The 21,268-nt window shown below is 44.0% G+C and overlaps 1 long non-coding RNA gene across 1 annotated transcript in view; it reads left to right on the forward strand.

The window, feature by feature from the left end:
• The first annotated feature begins 1,484 nt into the window (after positions 1-1,484).
• LOC130308998 (uncharacterized) overlaps positions 1,485-21,268 on the forward strand; it is a 48,333-nt gene continuing 28,549 nt past the window's right edge. The window contains exon 1 of the long non-coding RNA XR_008857745.1: positions 1,485-1,612. This is a non-coding gene — a long non-coding RNA (uncharacterized LOC130308998). The remainder of the gene's footprint in view (positions 1,613-21,268) is intronic.

Raw genomic sequence — 21,268 nt, forward strand, 5'->3', positions numbered from 1 at the left:
TCAAAACCGAAAATATTACCGAACCGAAAAATTTTTCCAAAGCGAAAAAACGAAACAAAAAGAAAATTTTTCTAGTGCACAAGTCTAGAATGCACTGCAGTCTATGAGATGCCGCATTCCTGAGCAGTCCCAGCGCTGGTGCTTCACATTAAGGGGCAATGTTCGCACTGAGATTTTCTGTGCGGACATTGCCGTGTGAACATAGCCTTAGAGAGAGAGAGAGAGAGAGAGTCTTTAAGAGACTGTTTACCTTTGGAATACATAGCAGTAATTATGGGGTTAAAGGGATGCTAGGCTACAACTAAAAAGGCAGCAGAACCTGCTGTCCTGAGGCTTAGGGAGAAGCTATCTTTGTTTACCAGGGAGAGTAGGCTGATGTAAATAGAGGGACTGTGCAAAGTCCACTGGGATCTTGAGGGATTAGACAAGTGAGTTTGAATTATTCCTCCTCCTGCATACAGGTAAAAGTTAAGTATTACAGTGTCTTTTCAAGAGTACCTGTCACCAAACTAAACTTTTAATATATTGTTCCTTATGTAATTATGACACTTTGCTATTTACTTCCTATTAAAATCTCAACCTTATATGTATATAACCCTATATGTTTTTAAATGTGAAAAATGGCCCCAAGGCTCTGTTCTGTTTCCTGCGCAAGGCAAACAGTTTGATCTCCTCCCGACCTGGCAGGAGACCAAACTCAGGAAGTACGCGCAGGGCATGGTGAGGCAAAGCTCTTCCAGGCTTCAGTGATGCCATGCCTTCTGGGGAACGCCCACTTTCTCCTGCCGGGAGCTCACACAATCTGAGCAAGGGGAAAGGTATAATATAGAGCTTTTTAAAGCGCAAAGATTTTTTTTAAAGGGCAGGAGGAGTTTTAGGAGTAGTTAGGGAATATAATCTGCGTTAGTTTAAAAAATAGGGTTTAATGACAGGCACTCTTTAAGTGAATAGTTAATAATATGAAGTTAATGTTGCAACTGAACTGCTGCTTCGCTGCTGTTAACATGAATATTGACTGGCCTGTAAAGAGATAGATTCTAAAAAAAAAGCAATCCCTGAAAGATAGGGGTGTAGCAGTCATGAACACCTACAGAGACAAGAGCAGGTCTAAGATAAATGCCTGATGCAACCCTGTATGGAACCAGTAGGCAAGACAAGCTTAGTCAGGAAATAGCTTCCAAGAATCTTGGAGTGGTAATGTAGGACCGGCAAAAGGTGCCAGTCACTTAAATGATACCCTACTTTGGTTTATCTCTTGGAATATTGCACATCCCAGGATATCAAGTTTACACTGTAACCATCGGGTTTATTCTACCACAAAGTATGTTCTACAACAACCAAGCTTATCCTATATCAACTTTACATTTAACCTTCTTGATGTAAGAGCGGTGTCTCTTTATATGTCTGTTTGTTGTCTAGTCAGTTGCTGTGGCAACACCCTAGCCTACCTCCTCTGCTGTTTCTTTATCCATTTCAGATCCCGTCTTTCATCCACACTCCTTTAGGCCTGGGCATTTAAGTATGCCTGATCCATTCCTAGTGGCCTGTGAAAAAACATTGTTTCTGAAGCTAGATTCCATATCCTGCTTTCTGCATTCTTCAGGATTACCTGGTATTTTATGACCCTGGCTTTTGTCTTAGGATATTCTCTCTGGTTTTGCATCTTGGCTTATATTTGTCCTCTTGGTTCCTATTCGGCATGTTGACTATCCTATGTGTTTGTTTGTCTTACCTGAGTATTGTACTATGTATTTAACCTGTTTGTATTCCTGACATTCCCTGACCTTTTGACTGAGTTTACTGTAGTTTGTTATTCTGACTCTGAAGTCCCAGCAAATGTATAGGCAGGAACCATCCTCAAGGTTGTGGATCTGCCAGCTACGGCGGATAGGCAACAGGAAGGGACAGAAGTTGTGGGCTACTGCAGGACTTCCCCTTTTCCCTGCCCATACCTGACACTTGAAAGAGAGAGCACTTTGAGGTCATGTTTACACAATGTATATTTGTCTGTTTTTGGTAGCAGTAAAATGTATGTAAGGCTAGGTTTTTGGAAAACTGACACAGTTTTTAAGTCAAAGTCAGAAGTGGATCCAGGAGAAGGGAAAAGTATAAGTCCTTCTTTTATATTTCCCATTCCTTTTTTAATCCACTTTTTGCTTTGGGTCAAAAAGTGCAGTGGCGGTTTTAAAAAATAAATAAATATGCCAGCAAAAACCCTGTGTGGAAACTAGCCATTAGTTCTTATTGGTGTAAAATTGATCATGCTATTTTTTCTTTCAATTATGGCATTTTTAATTGGTATTTCTAAACATTGAAAAAATGGTGAGAGTCCATTATAATAATTTTTCATATTAAACACATGGGCACAAATTAATAATATTATCATGTCACCATTTATTTATAATGACTATAAAGAGATCAGTGTGCAGTTGGCCACTTTCCTTTTTTTGCATATCCAAGCTGTCCAGACCTCCAGGATGATTTCATCAAGCTTCAACTTATCTTTGCAGAACCTTCCAAATATTTTAGACACCCCCCTTTACCTTTTCCTCATCTATAGTGCCTCAAACTGTTAAAATACCCACTTGGTTTCCTGCACAGTAAAGTGGGTAGGTAAGTGGGTAAGTGGGAGGGGTAGTTAAGTCTCCCAAATAGGTAGGCAGATCACTTCAATAAAGAGATAGGTCCCCCCAGTATGTAGTTTACCACATTAGGTAGAGGCCATGTAGTTTCCCTCCTGTAGATATCCCCCAGTTGGTAGTTTCCCCTCTGTAAATAGACCCTTCTCTTAAGTAATCTTTACCCTATAGAGCTCCCAGTAGGTAGGTTTCCCTGTAGATAGCCTCCAGTAGATAGTGTCCTCAATGTTATTAAATGTTAAAGGAGATCTATGGCAAAAAATAACTTATCCCTTATCCACAGGATGGGGGATGAGTAGCTGATCGTGGGGGATCCGACCGCTGAACACAGCCTTCCCTCCCGTGATTGCTGGGACAGGGACCGAGCGCTCAGTGAGCAGCCCTGCTGCAGCTGGCACACACTTCATTTATTCCTATGGGTGCACCAAGTACAGCTCTCGGGCATCATCAGTGCTCCCATAGAAATGAATGGAGCATGTGCTGTCTACCGGTACTCCTCGAGATCGTCAGACTCAGCTACTTACTCCTATCCTGTTGTAATATAGTTATTTTTCATCAAAGTACTCCTTTAGTAGAAAATAATATTTGAGGGGTACTCCAGGAAACTGAACTTATAACGACACTTATCTCCTGTTCCTTGTGCTTGTCCAGGAAGGTGGGGAAAAACATGCCAAGGACAAGTTTGTAGTCCCATACAGGAGGATGGGTGGGGGGCCCAGCTGATGGCCCCGCCTGCAATCAGACACTTATGCCCTGCTCTGATGAGTTCAGTTTCTTCGATGAACCAATTTAACCCTAGTAGGACCAAACTGCCTTTTGTTTTGTGGACTACACAGAGCTTAACTTATCTATTTTATTTATTTGTAGGCTTAGTTGTCGTTACATTTTACAGGTGTGAAATAAATGCCTGCTACAGGACCTGCATATTCTGTAACTTGTTTCCCCCAGGTAGATTTATAATAAATAATCTTCTTTCCGAAGAAAAGGAAGAGATCCTGTTCTTATTTACATTACAGCCTGTATCAGGATCTGTAAACTTGCTTATAGGTAAACAAACAAGCCAATCCACATGAAAATGCCTAAACAGTGCTCAATTTTAGTGTCACATTTATTTTCTACCTTGCTTGGCAATTTTTATCAAGTATTTATAAATTCATAACAATGTGTGTACGAAGTACTACAATTTGATCTTAATGCTTAATATATATTTTGTTGCCATGGTAACCTTGCAGGACATCAGGAAATTACTGACATAGTTTTTTTTTTATATAATATAAATGTCTCTTTTTCCCCAAACGACACATGAAAACTTGCAGGGAGTTTGCCAAGAGCACTGAAAAAAATGTAATATGCCAGGAAATTATTATAAACCCACGAGACATTTTAGCTATTGGAATTAAAGAAAGATAAATTAAGGATTTTTCATTTTAGATAGTAAAAGAGGTGGAAAAAAAACCTAAAAATTTCTCCAGAGCTGCACAAAAAAGAAGCTCATGTTTAATGAGTGCATATTAAATACAGAAAAATATAAGGTAATTGAACATGCTATACTACGAATTATAGAAATAGCCTTCATTTGGGAATTCATAACTTTGAAAATTCAATAAAGCTCAGTTCTAATCTCTTAAAATGCCAAGACATATGAATGAAGGACAATTGGCATTACCTGAAAAGATGTTCTCATTAGTTCTACAGACTACAATAAAAAGTACAAGGACTTGCAGAAATACGTGTGCTTGCCACTGATCCTATACCTTTTTACATGTACAGGTATGTCCACACTTACCTTATCTCTTATTTGTTTAAGAATTCCACTTCCTCATGAAACCAATTCAACACAATATCATAACTTAATATCAGAACACCCAAAAGGCTTCATGTGAATAGCAATATCAAATAACAATCATATACATCTCGAGACAGAGTGTCACCAAATCTTATTGTAGTGAAAAGCTAGTCATTTCATACCATATATCTCAGGATAATTTGCGTTTTGAGATTCGTTAAGAAAGGACACATATGCAGAAATTTATGTAACAAATCTGTCATGTGAGAGAAATATGGAAAGAAGGTAGATCAAACCACAAGAAAAAGTTGATATAAATAATTATGCCAGATGAGTACTAATGTTTAAAGTTGCATACCCTATGCAACCTGTAGAGCAAATATACAATAAAAAGAGAGGGGACACTTTCTTCAAATCTGGTCTTTCATAAGCTTACCAATAGGAGCATAAGCAGTATTGTCAGGATCCGGGCTGGTATGCAGGAAGGGCACTGGAGTGGATCCTCTGTGTCGATCCTCTGTGTCGGATCCTCCTTTGAGGCGATGGCGTGGGCCGTACCAGGGGAACGGAATCTAAGAGGTTACTGGTTTTCACCAGAGCCCGCTGCAAAGCGGGATGGACTTGCTGCGACAGGTAACCCCCAGGTCATTCCACACGATAGTGACTCAACCTCACTGACAGCTGAGACAGGCGCAGTACACAAGGACAAAGCAAGGCGAGATCAGACGTAGCAGAAGGTCAAGGCAGGTGGCAAGGTTCGTAGTCAGGGGCAACGGCAAGGGGTCTGGATACACAGGCTAGGGAACACACAGAAACACTTTCTCAGGGCACAAAAGATCCGGCGAGGACAGGAAGGGGAAGTGGAATTATATAGTGTGGGGAGTGATTGGAACTGATTGGGCCAGGCACCAATTAATGGTGCACTGGCCCTGTAAATCTGCGCGCGCCCTAGAGAGAGGGGCCGCACGTGCCGGGACTGAGCAGGAGGACGGGGCAGGTGAGTGGAATGGGATGCGACCCGCGGGCAGGCACGTCCCGCCGCGCTGACCGCATCCCCGCCGGGGGACACAGAGCAGTGCTCCTGGTCAGCAAGTCTGACCGGGGTGCTGCAAGCAAGATCAGAATGCCACGAGCGCTCCAGGGGAGGAGCGGGACCCGGAGTGCTCGGCGTTAAAGTACCCCCCCCCCCCTTAGGTCTCCCCCTCTTTTAGGAACCAAGAAATTTGTGGATAAGCTCCTTGTCCAGAATATTGGCCTCAGGTCCTCAAGACCACAATTCTCTCAGTCAACCCAAATTTTTTTTTACCTCGAACAACCTTGGAGGCGAGGATCTCCTTGACAGAAAAGACATCAGAGGAGCCAGAGACAGGAGCAGGAACAGTGACCTTGGGAGAATAACGGTTAAGTATGAGAGGTTTGAGAAGAGAAACATGGAAAGAGTTGGGAATATGACGAGAAGAAGGAAGATGGAGCTTGTAGGAGACAGAATTGATTTGATTTTTGATTTTAAATGTCCCGATGTACCGAGGATCAAGCTTGTAGCTAGGGACACGGAAACAGATGTATTTGGCAGAGAGACACACTTTGTCACCGGGGCAAAGACAGGAGGAATTTTCTCTTCTTATCAGCATGTCTCTTCATGCAGAATGAGGCCAGTAAGAAGCGACTTTTGAGTCTCCTTCCAGATAGAGGAGAAGTCTTGTGTCAATTCATCTACGGCAGGAACTCCAGGAGAAGTGGGAATGGGGAGGGGGGGAAGCGGGTGACGGCCGTACACCACAAAAAATAGAGATTTGGAGGAAGATTCAGAATTTTTGAAATTGTACGAGAATTCAGCCCAGGGCAGAAGGTTGACCCAATCATATTGACGGGAGGAGACAAAATGTCGCAGGTAGTCGCCAAGAATCTGGTTTACTCTTTCCACTTGTCCATTGGATTGGGGATGATAAGTGGAAGAAAAATGTTATTTGATTTTTAATTGACTGCAGAGTGCTTTCCAAAATTTTTAGACAAATTGGACGCCTCTATCAGAGATGATATGCGTGGGAAGCCCATGGAGATGAAAAATTTGCTGAAATTTTTTTTTCGACAATTGTGGCGCAGAAGGAAGACCTGGAAGTGGGACAAAATGAGCCATTTTGGAAAAACGATCAATGACCACCCAAATGACAGTGTTACCACGAGAATAAGGTAAGTCGGTGATGAAGTCCATATGGGACCATGGCTGTTCAGGCACAGGCAGAGGAAGGAGAAGACCCGCAGGCTTCTGGCGTGGAGTTTTGTCACGTGCACACACTGTACAGGCCCGTACGAAATCGGTCACATCATTCTCCAGGGAAGGCCACCAATAGTGTCTGGCAATTAACTGTATGGACTTTTTGATTCCAGCATGACCAGCCAGATGGTAGGAATGACCCCATTTGAGAGTCTGGAGGTGAAGACGAGGAGGAACATAAGTTTTTCCCGGAGGAATAGGCACCAGAGAAGCAGGGGCAGAGGAGATCAGACACTCTGGAGGTATGATGTGCAGAGGAGGAGCTTCGGATTCAGAGGCATCAGTGGAACATGATAGAGCATCAGCCCTGACATTCTTGTCCGCAGGATGAAAATTAATTTGAAAATTGAAACGGGCAAAAAACAACGACCATCTAGGCTGGCGAGGATTTAACCGCTGGGCGGATTGAAGATGAGACAAATTTTTATGGTCTGTGTAGATGGTGATGGGATTAAGGGATCCTTCCAGAAGATGTCTCCACTCCTCAAGTGCCAACTTAATGGCCAATAGTTCACGGTCTCCTATAGAATAGTTTTTTTTCAGGAGGAGAAAAGGTTTTGGAGAAAAATCCGCAAGTGGCATTTTTTCCCTTAGCGTTTTTGTGTAGAAGAACAGCTCCAGCTCCAACTGAGGAGGCGTCAACCTCAAGGAAAAAAGGCTTCAGAGGATCTGGCCTGGACAAAACTGGTGCAGAAGCGAAGTCGGCCATAAGCTTCAACCGCTTGGGGGGGGCAGGACCTCGGATTCGCGTCTTTCTTAGTCAGTGTCACAATAGGAGCAACGATGGGGGAGAAGTGGGGAATGAACTGACGATAGTAGTTGGCGAATCCGAGGAAGCGCTGGATGGCACGAAGTCCAGAGGGGCAAGGCCAATCCAACACCGCGGAGAGCTTGTCAGGATCAATTTTAAGACCTTGACCAGAGACTAGGTATCCCAGGAAAGGAAGACAGCTGCGTTCAAAAAGACATTTTTCAAACTTGGCGTACAAATGATTAACGCGAAGTCGCTGGAGCACGTGACGGACATGGAGACGATGTTCTTCCAGGTTGGAAGAATAAATTAGGATGTCATCCAAGTAGACTACCACGCAGGTATACAGCAAATCCCGGAAGATTTCATTAACAAAATCTTGAAAAACAGCAGGGGCATTGCACAGCCCAAAGGGCATGACGAGATATTCAAAGTGTCCATCTCTAGTGTTGAATGCGGTTTTCCACTCGTCGCCCTCACGAATTCGAATGAGGTTATATGCGCCCCTTAGATCTAGTTTGGTGAAAATTTTAGCTCCGCGCAACCGGTCAAAGAGTTCTGAAATAAGTGGGAGAGGATAGCGTTTTTTCACAGGGATTTTATTAAGACCGCGGTAGTCAATGCATGGGCGCAGAGATCCGTCTTTTTTGGCAACAAAGAAGAATCCTGCTCCGGCGGGGGAAGAAGACTTCCGGATAAATCCTCTTTTAAGGTTTTCTTTAATGTACTTGGTCATGGCTTGAGTCTCTGGAACAGAGAGTGGGTAGATCCTGCCACGGGGCGGTGAGGTTCCTGGAAGCAAGTCAATAGGGCAGTTGTAGGGTCTGTGAGGAGGTAACACATCAGAAAAGTCCTGATAGGCCTTAGAAAGAACTGGCAGTGGTGTAGCGGTGGACACTTGGCAGGTGGGAGCAGCCTTGAGACAATGCTTGTGGCAGGAAGATCACCAACTTTTAATGTCCCCAGTGGTCCAGTCGAGGGTAGGAGCGTGACGCTGGAGCCAGGGAAAGCCAAGAAGGATTTTAGAGGTATAGTTAGGCAGAACAAAAATTTCAATCTTTTCCAGATGTAGAGCTCCGACGCTCATAAGCAGAGCTTCAGTGCGGTAGCGCACGGTGCTGACCAGTCTCTCTCCATTCACAGAAGAGATGAAGAGTGATTTGACGAGACGGGTAACGGGAATACTGAATCTGTTGATGAGTGAGGCTTCAATGAAATTTCCTGCTGAACCTGAGTCCAGAAAGGCCACAGAGGAGAACGAAAAATTTGTGGGTGTAGAAATCCGCACTGGAATAGTTAAGTGTGGAGAGGAAGAATTCACACCTAGTAACGCCTCTCGCACGTTAGCTAGGTGTGTGTGTTTCCCAGATGCGGAGGACGAATAGGACAGTCCTTGAGGAAGTGTTCAGTACTAGCACAGTACAGGCACAAATTATCATTCCTGCGGCGAGTCCTCTCTTGTTGAGTCAGGCGAGACCGGTCCACATGCATAGCCTCCTCGGCGGAAGGCACAGGAACGGGTTGAAAAGGACACTGAAAGAGAGGTGCCAAACGAGGAGACCACCTGGTGTGAACAAAATCCTTTTCTTGGCGTCTTTCAGAGAAACGAATGTCTACGCGGGTGGCCAAATGGATGAGCTCAGACAGGGTAGCAGGAATCTCTTGTGCGGCCAGAACATCTTTGATGTGGCTGGATAAACCTTTCTTGAAGGTTGCACAGAGGGCCTCATTGTTCCAGGCAAGCTCTGAGGCGAGGGTGCGGAACTGTATGACGTATTCGCCCACTGAAGAGCTCCCTTGGACCAGATTCAATAGAGCTGTCTCGGCAGAGGATACCCGGGCTGGCTCTCAAAGACACTGCGCACTTCTGAAAAGAAGGTTTGGATGGAAGTCGTGACTGGATCGTTGCGGTCCTAAAGCGGTGTGGCCCAGGACAAGGCCTTCCCAGACAGTAGGCTGACCACGAACGCCACCTTAGACCGTTCAGTGGGAAACTGGTCCGACATCATCTCTAGGTGTAGAGAACACTGAGACAGGAACCCACGGCACAGCTTAGAGTCCCCATCAAACTTATCGGGAAGGGACAAGTCTTGATGTGGTAACTCGCTGTGGAGGAGAAGCTGGAGCTGACGAAGGAGATGGTTGCTGCTGTGGGGGCAGAAGTTGCTGTAGCATGGCCGTCAACTGAGTCAGTTGTTGTCCTTGTTGAGCGATCAGCTGGGATTGCTGGGCGACCACGGTGGTGAGGTCAGCAATACTGGGCAGCAGCACCTCAGCGGGATCCATGGCCGGATCTACTGTCAGGATCCGGGCTGGAATGCAGGAAGGGCACTGGAGTGGATCCTCTGTGTCAGTGAGGTAATGGCGTGGGTCGTACCAGGGGAACGGAATCTAAGAGGTTACTGGTTTTCACCAGAGCCCGCCGCAAAGTGGGATGGACTTGCTGCAGCAGGTAACCCCCAGGTCGTTCCACCCGATAGCGACTCAACTTCACTGACAGCTGAGACAGGCGCGGTACACAAGGACAAGGCAAGACGAGGTCAGACGTAGCAGAAGGTCAAGGCAGGTGGCAAGGTTCGTAGTCAGGGGCAACGGCAAGGGGTCTGGATACACAGGCTAGGGAACACACAGAAATGCTTTCTCAGGTCACAAGGCAACAAGATCCGGCGAGGACAGGAAGGGGAAGTGGGATTATATAGTGTGATTGGAACTGTTTGCGCCAGGCACCAATTAATGGTGCACTGGCCCTTTAAATCTGAGAGACATGGCGCGCGCGCGCTCTAGAGAGCGGGGCCACGAGCCGGGACTGAGCAGGAGGACGGGGCAGGTGAGCGGAACGGGATGCGACCCGCGGGCAGGCACATCTCGCCGCGCGGATCGCATCCCCGCCGGGGGACACGGAGCAGCGCTGCCGGTCAGCGAGTCTAACCGGAGCGCTGCAAGCAAGATCAGAACGCCGCGAGCGCTCCGGGGGAGGAGCGGGACCCGCAGCGCTAGGCGTTACAAGTATTATGATATTGAATGTTCACAGTTGGATATACAAAAATTAAAAGATGCAATTTGGGTTAGAGAAAGGTATTATTTATTATAAAAATATATAAATATACAGTATATGGCATTATCTGCAGGGCCCTTGCAGAAATGCTGGATAAAAGGATAAAATACAATAAAATATTTATGTGAAAGTATGTATTATACAATCTATATTGTTCAGCCTCTATAGAGAAATAGTGTGCAGGCAATGTGCACACATTGCATACAATTTGCAAAACAAAGTGTCCGTAGCATACAAGTCTATGTTGGTATATAACAGTGGAGAGCGTATTGTCAGTGTAGAAGTTACTATGTAACTATAGAAATACTTGTAGTCGCTAGATACCTAGTTGTAATAGTTCAGGACAATTTGTCTCACCCATCCTGGCGTGGTCCCGCGGAGCTCTCTCTATTTACCCGCTGTGGCTTCCAGACTGGACGCCTAGTCGCTTCCCGAGTTTAGCGAGTCACCAGCACCAGTGAGCCAGGGGACGGAGAGGTCTGCTGGCTGGCGTGTCGGTAAATTGCTTTGTGCACTGTGCGCACCAGGAGTGGATAAAGTTGATTATAGCTGTATCTTTGCTTCAGTATGTGGCTGTTATAGATTGCTGTATAAGATGAGAGGGGGCTAGACGCATTTCGATTCCTGTTGGTGTGTGTCAGATCAGGGCTATCCTTCCTGGCACTTTTCCCATTACCTTAATTTCTAACGGTCACCTAGCTTACATAAATTCTGACATAAATACTACCAACCTTCCCTATTTCTGCCTCAGAATATGCTTGCTCAGTGAGCAGCAGACTCCTTTTCAGGTTGTCTAAGCTTCCAAATGTACTTTATGCACACATCTTGTACAGCAATCTGCAAACTCAAATGGCTGTTCAAAAACTGAAAAGTTTGGTTTGCCGAACACGCCAAACTTTTCGGAAATCGCAAGTTCGGTTAGGCTCGATTTGACCTGAACCAGCAATAAGATTAGCCCCTAAACACGTTTGTAACACTGCCTAACACCTGTAAAATCCTGTCTAACACTTTTAGTTATGTATTCAAGTAGTTTTAAAGTGTTTTTTAGGATCAGTTATGGCAACATGCGGTAACCCATGGTAACTATTACAGCTCACCCACTAAAATAAAGCAGCATAAAGTATCCCTGGTTGTCAGTAGATGCTTGCCAGTTTTAATATGCACACAGAACCAGGGGAAGACACAGTGGCTTTTTCCAAGCGTGCCAAAAATTATCCCTTTTTTGTGGATGATGGGTTATGTACGTGTAGACCTGGCTGGAAGTAGGATGAAGGTGGAATAGTGTTATTAGTAGTATCCAGCAGACAGCAGGTGGTGGCTGACTGATGTAGACAGCAGGTGGTGGCGTACAGTATGAGATGGCGGAGTTATGTCAATAGCATACAGCAGGGGATGGCGGACTGGTTGTAGCAGGAAGGTTTTGGTTTTTAAATTTAATTTGAAAATGTTTCAATTAAGTTATTTAATTTTGAAATAAAAATTCAGTTAAATGGTTCCTGGACTGGTGATGCTGACACGCATGGTTTGTGTATGCATATACCTCCCTGAAAGTACCAGCAGAACACTTCATAGTGGCTTACCTGAGGCAGTCTGCATACAGCAGCAGGTTAAGAAACCATTAAAATGAACTCAAATTTGGCCAGCCAGGTGACCAAGGCCTGGCTGGCTGGAGGGAGAGAGGTTGCTGGCTGGGGAATCACACCACAGCAAGGGAGCAAAACCTTTCTTCGGACATGTATTTCCCCTGGTTGTAGCTATTACTCCACATATCCACATATCAGTGGCATGCATTGTTCTGCACACAGACAAGTTCATGGAGTGGCCCACCCTCTCTGTCACCTGATTGTGCAAAGCAGAGATGGATTCCTTTGCAAAATAATGGCGACTAGGTGCGCGCCACCTTGGCTGGCCACACCTCATTAGTTGCCTGAAGGCAGTGGAGTCAACAAGATGGTATAGGAGGGTCTTTACCACCAACAACTTGGCCAGGTACAAATTGAGGCACACTACAACAGGGTGACTGTGAGAATACTGTTGTCTGGAAGACATGGATTCTCCAATGGATAACTGATGAGATCGGGTATGACGCAGATGAAATGTGCTGCCTATGGAAGAGACCTGGCTGTTAGACAGTTGGGAGGGATCTGGAGGATCATCAGTAGCAGCAGCATTTTCCTCATGTTGTGGAGCGTCTCGACTGTCCCACGTAGGCCATATGCCTACATAGAAACGTAGTTCCTACACTTGGACCCTGGCCACGGCTTACTTTCTGTTTGCAGAGTCAACATATTGCCACATTCTCTGTATCAGGTAAGGGGGAAAAGAAGTTCTACACATGAGAATATCAGACAGAGACTGCACCACCTGACTGTGCCCCTCCTCTGGATGTTTTTTTTAACAGAACCTGAACAGGCAGAAGTGTCACTATAACCTGAGCTCATCAGACCAGCAGCCCTATGCCTGTTACATTTCACAGTTTTTTTTCCCCCTACCTCGGCTACACCATTCCTCGCTGACACTGCCACTTTCCTTCTCCTCTGAACACATCAGCTCATGCCCAGGGAGTTCCCACGTCCTGTTTAACATCACATCATCGTCAACATTAAACTCCTCAATGCATAGACTTCTTGGGCTCCTTGTTCCCCCTCAACATAGCCACTTTGACGCCTTACAATATCTCCACCACGCCTACCACCACCAGTCCCGCTTGTGCTGGGCTCGACCACTGATTTTACCTCTACCACCTCGCCTACACACTCCAAAGTATGACCGTCCCCACACAACTCCTCCTTGTGGCTAGTGCTATCCTTCTGTGTAGCAGTAGGGCAGGAGGCAAAGCCAGAGATGAGGAAGCATAACATCTAGGATGGACCTTTCCACTTTCCCATGTGAGTGTAGAGGCAAAGGAATCCATCTACCAACCTACTTGTCAAACCTAAGTTTCAACGCTTTGAATACTTTTTGCATGGCAGAGATGACAGCACAATGAGTACTGAAGGTGTTTGTGTAACAATATAAAATGCACCAGAACTGTATAACACTACAGGCCAGATACATGTGCCTTCAACATGCTTTTTGGGTGGCAGAGAATACAGCACAATAAGTACTGAAGGTGTTTGCGGAACAATATAAAATGCACTAAAACCATATAACACTACAGGCTAGATATGTGTAACTTAAGCATGCTTTTTGGGTGGCAGAGAAGACAGCACAATAAGTTCTGAAGGTGTTTGTGGAATAATATTAAATGCACCAGAACTATATAACCTAATAAGAGTAAGAATCACCCCCCTTTTCCCCATAAAAAAAAACCTGTAAATAAAAATAAACATATGTGGTATCACCTCGTGCGGAAATGTCTGAACTATAAAAATATATTGTTAATTAAACCACAAGGTCAATGGCGTATGTGCAAAAAGATTCCAAAGTCCAAAATAGCGTATTTTTGGTCACTTTTTATATAATGAAAAAATGAAAAAAAAAGTGATCAAGAAGTCTGATCAATATAAAAATGGTATCTATAAAAACTTCAGATCACGGCGCAAGAAATGAGCTCTCATACCGGCCTGTACGTTGAAAAATAAAAAAGTTATAATGGTCAGAAGATGACAATTTTAAATGTGTACATTTTCTTGCATGTAGTTATGATTTTTTTTTAGAAGTAATACAAAATCAAACCTATATAAGTAGGGTATTATTTTAACTGTATGAACCTAAAGAATTAAGAGAAGGTGTCATTTTTACCAATAAATGCACTGCATAGAAACAGAAGCCCCCAAAAGTTACAAAATGTAATTTTTTCTTTAATTTTGTGGCACAATGATTTTTTTTTCCATAATATGAAATGTTAGGTGCAAAATTGAAAGCGCTATGATTTTTAGAAGATGATGAGGAACATATGAAAATGCAAAAACTGAAAAACCCTGCATCCTTAACCCCTTCCCACTATTGGACGTATGCATACGTCCAGGCGAACTACACGTTCGCGCAAATGGACGTATGCATACGTCCAAGCGATCTCCTGCTCTGCCGCGGGCAGCGCAGGAGATCGCGGGTGGGACTCAGCTGTCAATCACAGCCGGAGTCCCACCGCAGCTGCCGGGGCCGCGATCGCGCCGGTCCCGGCAGCATTAACCCCATAGATGCCGTGATCAGTTTTGATCACGGCATCTGCGGTGTTTGCAGGGGGAGCGCTCTCCCCCTGCCCATCAACGGCGGCACCGCGATAAAATAAGGGGGATCGGGGGTGTCCAAGACACCCTCGATCCCCCTTGAAGAGATTGGAGTGAGGTGGCAGGGTTGCCACCCCTCCTATCCCTGCTATTGATCGGCGGAGCGGCCGACCAATAGCAGACTGGGGGCGGGGGGGGTTAAAGTTCGGTTCCCCCCCGCTATGCCCACCCATTGGTGTCCAGGCACAGCGGGGGGAACCGTGTAATAGCGGCGGCAGCGGCGGTCACTTACCCGGCGGCGGCTGTGATCATGGTGGCGGTGGAGGTGAGTATGGCGCTGCGTGTCCGGGAGTCTGTTGCCTAGCAACATCTGCAGGGCGACAGTTTAGAGAGTGGTCTCTAAACTGTGGCCCTCCAAATGTTGCAAAACTACAACTCCCACCATGCCTTGACAGCTGTTTGCTGTGTTGGCATGCTGGGAGTTGTAGTTTTGCAAGATTTAGAGGGGTTCAGGCTAGAAATCACTGACAGTGGTCTCTAAACTGTAGCCCTCCAGATGTTACAAAACTACAACTCCCAGCATGCCCAGACAGCAGTTTGCTGTCTTAGCATGCTGAGATTTGTAGTTTTGCAACATCTGGAGGGCCACAGTTTAGAGACCACTGTCAGTGATCTCTAGCCTGAACCCCTCTAAATCTTGCAAAACTACAACTCCCAGCATTCAGGAACAGCAAATGGCTGTCTCGACATGCTGGGAGTTGTACTTGCGTGCCTCCAGTTTTGGAAACTACACCCCTCACGGAATGTAATAAGGGGTACAGTGAGCATTTACACCCCACAGGTGTCTGACAGATCTTTGAAACAGGGGTCTGTGAAAATGAAAAATAAAATTTTTAATTTGCACAGCCCACTGTTCCAAAGATCCGTCAAATGCCAGTGGGGTGTAAATTCTCCCTGCACCCATTATTACCTTCCGTGAGGGGTGTAGTTTTAAAAATGGGGTCACATGTGGGGGGGGGGTCCACTGTTCTGGCACCACGGGGGGCTTTGGAAATGCACATGGCCAAATTCTCTCTCCAAAAGCTCAATGATGCTCCTTCTCTTCTGAGCATTGTAGTTCGTCCCCAGTGCACTTCACATCCACTTATGGGGTATTTCCATACTCAGAAGAGATGGGGTTACAAATTTTGGGGGGTATTTTCTGCTATTATCCCTTGTAAAAATGTAAAATTTGGGGGAAAACAAGCATTTTAGTGTAAAAAAAAATTTTTTTTTACATATGCAAAAGTCGTGAAACACCTGTGGGGTATTAAGGTTCACTTTACCCCTTGTTACGTTCCCCAAGGGGTCTAGTTTCCAAAATGGTATGCCATGTGTTTTTTTTTTCTGTCCTGGCACCATAGGGGCTTCCTAAATGCGGCATGCCCCCAGAGCAAAATTTGCTTTCAAAAAGCCAAATGTGACTCCTTCTCTTCTGAGACCTGTAGTGCGCCAGCAGAGCACTTTTCATCCCCATATTGGGTGTTTTCTGAATCGGGAGAAATTGGGCTTAAAATTTTGGGGGGTATTTTCTGCTATTATCTTTTTTTAAAATGTAAAATTTTTGCTAAACCAAGCATCCCTTATCCCTTGTTACGTTCCTCAAGGGGTCTAGTTTCCAAAATGGTATGCCATGTGTTTTTTTTTGCTGTCCTGGCACCATAGGGGCTTCCTAAATGCGACATGCCCCCCGAGCAAAATTTGCTCTCAAAAAGCCAAATATGACTCCTTCTCTTCTGAGCATTGTAGTTTGCTCGTAGTGCACTAAAGGTCAACTTATGTGGTACCTCCATATTAAGAAGAGATGGGGTTACAAATTTTGGGGGGTATTTTCTGCTATTAACCCTTGCAAAAATGTGAAATTTGGTGGGAACACACATTTAAGTGACATTTTTTTTTTTTTTTTTACATATGCAAAAGTCATGAAACACCTGTGGGGTATTAAGGCTCACTTAATTCCTTGTTACGTTTCCCAAGGGATCTAGTTTCCAAAATGGTATGCCATGTGTTTTTTTTTTGCTGTTTTGGCACCATAGGGGCTTCCTAAATGAAACATGCCCCCCAAAAACCATTTCAGAAAAACGTACTCTCCAAAATCCTTGTCGCTCCTTCGCTTCTGAGCCCTCTACTGCGCCCGCCGAACAATTTACATAGACATATGAGGTAATTGCTTACTCGAGAGAAATTGTGCTACAAATTCAAGTATAAATTTTATCCTTTTACCCCTTGTAAAAATTCAAAAATTGAGTCTACAAGAACATGCAAGTGTAAAAAATGAAGATTTTGAATTTTCTCCTTCACTTTGCTGCTTTTCCTGTGAAACACCTAAAGGGTTAAAACACTTACTGAATGTCATTTTGAATACTTTGGGGGGTGCAGTTTTTGTAATCGAGTCATTTATGGGGTATTTCTGATATGAAGACCCTTAAAATCCACTTCAAACCTGAACTGGTCTATGAAAAATAGCGAGTTTGAAAATTTTGTGAAAAATTGTAAAATTGCTGCTGAACTTTGAAGCCCTCTGGTGTCTTCCAAAAGTAAAAACACGTAAATTTTATGATGCAAAAATAAAGTAGACATATTGTATATGTGAATTCAAAAAAAAATATTTGGAATATCCATTTTCCTTACAAGCAGAGAGCTTCAAAGTTAGAAAAATGCTAAATTTTCAATTTTTTCATCAAATTTGGGGATTTTTCACCAAGAAAGGATGCAAGTTACCACAAAAATTTACCACTATGTTAAAGTAGAATATGTCACGAAAAAACTATCTCGGAATCAGATTGATAAGTAAAAGCATTCCAGAGTTATTAATGTTTAAAGTGACAGTGGTCAGATGTGCAAAAAAGGGCTGCGTCCTACAGGTGAAAATGGGCTGTGTCCTTAAGGGGTTAAGGGGTTAAACACCCTTTTTGAGTGGCAGAGAAGACAGCACAATGAGTACTGAAGGTGATTGTGGAATAATATTAGATGCACCAGAACTGTATAACACTACAGTCTAGATATGCGTGACTTGTACACGCTTTTTGCATGGTAGGGATGACAGCACAATGAGTACTGAAGGTGTTTGCGGAACAATATTAAATGCTCCGGAACCGTATAAAACTACAGGCCTCATTTGTGTAACTTCAACACGCTTTTTGGGGGGCAGAGACAGCACAATGAGTACTGAAGGTGTTTGCAGAACAATATTAAATGCACCAGAACCATATAACATTACAGGCTATATAGCAGAGGTTAGACAGCATGAAGGAGAAGGCTCTTGTGCAGGTGTTCAACCAGGCAACAAACCCAGGTGTAGATACAGAAAAGTCCAAAAATACCAGCACCAAGCAGGTTCAGGATCTTGTGTAAAAAGCTGGAGTCACTTTACCCACAAACAATTGCACCATTTTGGCAGTAGTAACATTTGTCAAGCTTGCGAGACAAAGGCTACTGCTGCCAAAATGTTGCAATTGTTAGTGGGTAAATAAAAGACTCCAGCTTTTTACACAAGAACCTGAACTTTCTTGGTGCTGGGATTTTTGGACTTTGCTTACACTACAGACGTGTCACTTAAACACACTTTTTACATGGCAGGGATGACAGCACTAGTACTGAAGGTGTTTGCGGAACAATATTTAATGCACCAGAACCGTATAACACTACAGGCTAGATATGTTTAACTTGTCAGGGGGGACAGCACAATGCATACTGAAGGTGTTTGCAGAAATCTATTATTTTCACTACTGTGTTGACAGGCCCTAAAGGTATACACAGTGGGGCAAAAAAGTATTTAGTCAGCCACCAATTGTGCAAGTTCTCCCACTTAAAAAGAGGAGAGAGGCCTTTAACTTCCATCATAGATATACCTCAACTATGAGAGACATAATGAGAAAAAAAAATCCATAAAATCACATTGTCTGATTTTTTAAGAATTTATTTGCAAATTTTTCATGGAAAATAAGTATTTGGTCACCTACAAACAAGCAAGATTTCTGGCTCTCACAGGCCTGTAACTTCTTCTTTAGGAGTCTCCTCTGTCCTCCACTCGTTACCTGTATTAATAGCACCTGTTTGAACTTGTCAGTATAAAAGTCATCTGTCCACAACCTCAAACCGTCAAACTCCAAACTCCACTATGGCCAAGACAAAAGAGCTGTCGAAGGACACCAGAAACAAAATTGTACACCTCCACCAGGCTGGGAAAACTGAATCTGCAGTAGGCAAGCAGCTTAGTATGAAGAAATCAACTGTGGGAGCAATAATTAGAAAATGGAAGACATACAAGACCACTGATAATGTCTTTGATCTGGGGCTCCACACAAGATCTCACCCCGTGATGTCAAAATGATCACAAGAATGGTGTGCAAAAATCCTAGAACCACATGGGGGGGAACTAGTGAATCATCTGCAAAGGCTACCATCAGTAACACACTACGCCGCCAGGGACTCAAATCATTCAGCGCCAGACGTGTCCCCCTGCTTAAGCCAGTACATGTCCGGGCCCGTCTGAAGTTTGCTAGAGAGCATGTGGATGATCCAGAAGAGTATTGAGAGAATATTCATGTGGTCAGATGAAACCAAAGTAGAACTTTTTGGTAAAAACTCAACTCTTCTTGTATGGAGGAGAAAGAATGCTGAGTAGCATCCAAAGAACACCATACCTACTGTGAAGCATGGGGATGGAAACATCATGCTTTGGGGCAGTTTTTCTGCAAAGGAACCAGGGCGACTGATCCATGTAAAGGAAAGAATGAATGGGGCCAAGTATTGTGAAATTTTGAGTGAAAACCTCCTTCCATCAGCAAGTTGCATTGAAGATGAAACGTGGCTGGGTCTTTCATGACAATGATCCCCAAAACACTGCCCGGGCAATGAAGGAGTGGCTTTGCAAGAAGCTTTTCAAGGACCTGAAGTGGCATAGCCAGTCTCCAGATCTCAAACCCATAGAAAACCTTTGAAGGAAGTTGAAAGTCCCAAAACATCACTGCTCTAGAGGAGATCTGCATGGAGGAATGGGCCTGATTTCTGTTCACCCACACACAAGGTCTTTCTTTCTTTCTAATCTTTATCTCTCTTTCTATTCACTAGCTGTCCCTTATTTTCCTTTCATTGTACTCTGTATCTCAGTCTCTATCTTTCTAACCACTAACTGCCCCTATGTCTGACTCTCTCCCTCTCTCTCTGCTCTCGGCAAAAGTTTCCAGCGTTCTGAACACTGTGGGAGAAGTCAGTGCCCCTTTATCTGTGTCCCTGGCTGTGTCAGATTAGCTGTTGTGCTTGATTGACACAGTAAACAGCATATCACATAATAGCCCTGGGTTATCATGTGATCTGCTGCTTTCCCTACATCATCTCATTGCCCTCTGCCCCTCCAGCTTATTCCATCCACCAAAAAAACATGCTTTCAGGTTTTTCATGCTGTTTACCAGCTGGCGCAAGCCCAACTATTAAAAGCTCGAGTGTTCACCGAGCCAGAAAAATACTAAAGTCCAAATCCCGGTTGGCCGGATTTGGCTCGCTCATTTCTACACAAGATCTACATTGGACTGCATTGTTATTCATGGAACACATTTATACTTATAAAGTTAGCACAGATTATTGAACCCAGTTATCTTTCAAGACAGATAAGACATAAGACAAATCCACACTATGGATAACAGCCCACTCACAGCTCTCACACTAACTTTCTCAGTTGCTTTTATACAATATACCCACACTCAGACACAGTAGATGCAGCTAGTCAGACTTTCTGTTTGCAAAGGCATGTATTCACTGAAGCAGCTTATAACAAGCATCTTTAAGAAGCACATTATCAAACTGGCCTTCCTAAGACAGATTCCCTATAAATAATAGAAAAATGGCAGTGTCTTCTCAGTTTTGTTCTGTGCTACTGTAATTGATTTTCAACCCATAAGAACAAATTAATTGGAACTCTTGCAAATAGCATCTACTCTGTTATCCTTAGCAAGTGGTTTCTATTGAACCCAAACAGAAAGAATAACAAGAATTCAGCATAGCATGACAAAGCTTTGCAAATAACCATGTATTTTCTCTAGATAATTAAAGGAGTATTTTGGTGCTTGTACAAAAATTAATATTGTTCTGCACCCTGTTAAAAACAAAACAAAAATAAACCATGCTTACCTAGCCCTAATCCCCTGCTCATCTCCCATAAATCCTCTCCTCTGATCTTCTGTCTTCTTCCTGCTTTCAAGGCGACCACTCGATGCAGGACCTGCCCACTCATCCAAACACTTGCAGACACGGGACACCATAGCAGAAAGTGATCGCGGAGGTGTCAGGTCCAGCACTGAGTGGTAGTCTTGAAATCAGGGAAAAAGGCCAAGGGAGCGAAGGAAGTTAAACAGGAGATACAGGGGACCTTCAGGAATTAGGACTAGGTAGGTATGCCTTTTTTTAATATATCTTTTGGGATCCAGCACCATATCTATTTTTATTCAAAAACACAGGAATCTCCCTTTGACATTCTTTAAGTTTTTAGGTTTAGTGGACTCATCTACAGATGTTTTAAGCATCTTTACTGATGGCGTGATTTATTAAAATAA

Source organism: Hyla sarda, chromosome 1, assembly GCF_029499605.1.
Source record: "Hyla sarda isolate aHylSar1 chromosome 1, aHylSar1.hap1, whole genome shotgun sequence".
NCBI classification, from domain to species: domain Eukaryota; kingdom Metazoa; phylum Chordata; class Amphibia; order Anura; family Hylidae; genus Hyla; species Hyla sarda.